The sequence below is a fragment of the Passer montanus genome, unplaced genomic scaffold (genome assembly GCF_014805655.1).
Source record: "Passer montanus isolate IOZ18808 unplaced genomic scaffold, ASM1480565v1 scaffold5, whole genome shotgun sequence".
NCBI classification, from domain to species: domain Eukaryota; kingdom Metazoa; phylum Chordata; class Aves; order Passeriformes; family Passeridae; genus Passer; species Passer montanus.
In genome coordinates this window covers 6488487-6490135 of record NW_024369929.1, presented here as the reverse complement: position 1 = coordinate 6490135, position 1649 = coordinate 6488487, and positions in this window count along the sequence as shown.

Sequence of the window (1649 nt, the reverse complement as noted above, 5' to 3'; positions counted from 1 at the left end):
CAGTAAACAGAACATAGGCATTCACCCCATTATTAACCCACCATGTACAAATTCCTGTGGCTACAGGAGCTACCAGGGCAAAACCCTGCACAGCCACCTCAGTCCCAGCCAAAAGGACACTCAATCACAGGAAGCCATCAAACTAGGAGGTTCAATAATATAGGAATGCTACAAAAAAAAACCCTAAAACAGATTGCTAACAGCAGAAATGCATGAGTATTGCTTGCCAGAAGTTGTAAAATACTGAAAATAATTTGAGGAAGGAAGAAAAGGTACACAAACAGGGAGCAAAGCACACCACTTTGAACAAAATTATTTAGATTATCATGATAAGAGAGGCTAGTGGCTAAGGTCAGACATATAACCAAGATGGACAAATGGAAAAAAAGACACATTAGAAATTTAAATTGGTGAAGTCACTAAAATGAGTCACATAAGTCTTTATTTTTCTTACCCAGTGGTAAAAATTTAAATATATCCATAGTGGAACCAGTGGAAACCAATTAAAATATGCACTGTGTAGAGCACCAGCACAAAGGCAGGCTTAGACAGCAAATGAGTGCAGAACACCATGGAAAGGACTGTGATATTGTCAGTATAATTCAGTGAGACATCACTGTGCACCCCTGAGGTTGAGCTCAGTTCTAATAACTGCATCCCTCACAAAGAACTGGAGGATGGGATGCCTACAGTACCAGGCCAGCTGATCCCAGGTGTTTCTTGGCCATTACATGTTCCTCTCTCCAAGAGTGAAGGGCAGAACAGAGAATGTTCAAAGACAATTTCTGAGAATAATCAATTAAAGCTTTCATACTATAAGAAATTGAAAAAACTGAATCTATTTACTACAAACAAGCCACTCAATAACTTGATGAAGATTTCCTCTATTAAACACTTTCAAAATCATGGATCTACACAGGGTATCATTCATGATATAAAAATATAATTACTTCTTCCAAATTTATATTTGATATTGATAAATTTCTGAATTTGTCTCATTAGTTGTAGCAATTAGTAATAATGCTAGAATTTTTTTCAGGAGTTTATGTCACTGCTAAGCTCAGGATGCTTATGCTAATCTAACCAGTCGTCATTTACTTTTTGGTGTTTATACTCCTCAGTTATCTTTACATGCTTCTCATTGATTATCTGTGGATTTTTACTCTGGCAGAAGAATTTCCCCTAAAGTTTCCATCAAAGCAAATCCCCTTGAACTAGGGCACCCTGATTATTTTAATTAGAAGATGACAGAACAGACAGTATGCGATATCTAACGCAAGGTGCAGGTTTTGAGGGTACGTTTAGCTTTTCAGGACCTTGGAAACGTTCCTAAATATTCCAAATCAGCGATCTTTTCCTGAACCTGGCACTGGTTCGTTTGCTCTGACCGCTGCGGAGCAGAACCACCCTCCGCCTCTGCCGTATCCGCGACATACAAAAGGCAGGAGATCTCCAAGGAGGGGCAGCTCACCATCATCCACACAAACACCTTCTCTGGGTGTTTTATGGAACTGCCCCATCTAATTTCTGTCCTCCCACGCGTGACCCGGAGGATGCGAGCGCTCCGCAATAACCAGCCGCGCACCCGCTCCTCGGAGCTGCGGAGGCGCCGGGGCGGGCGCTGCGCTCCCCGCCGAGCCCGGGCGTGG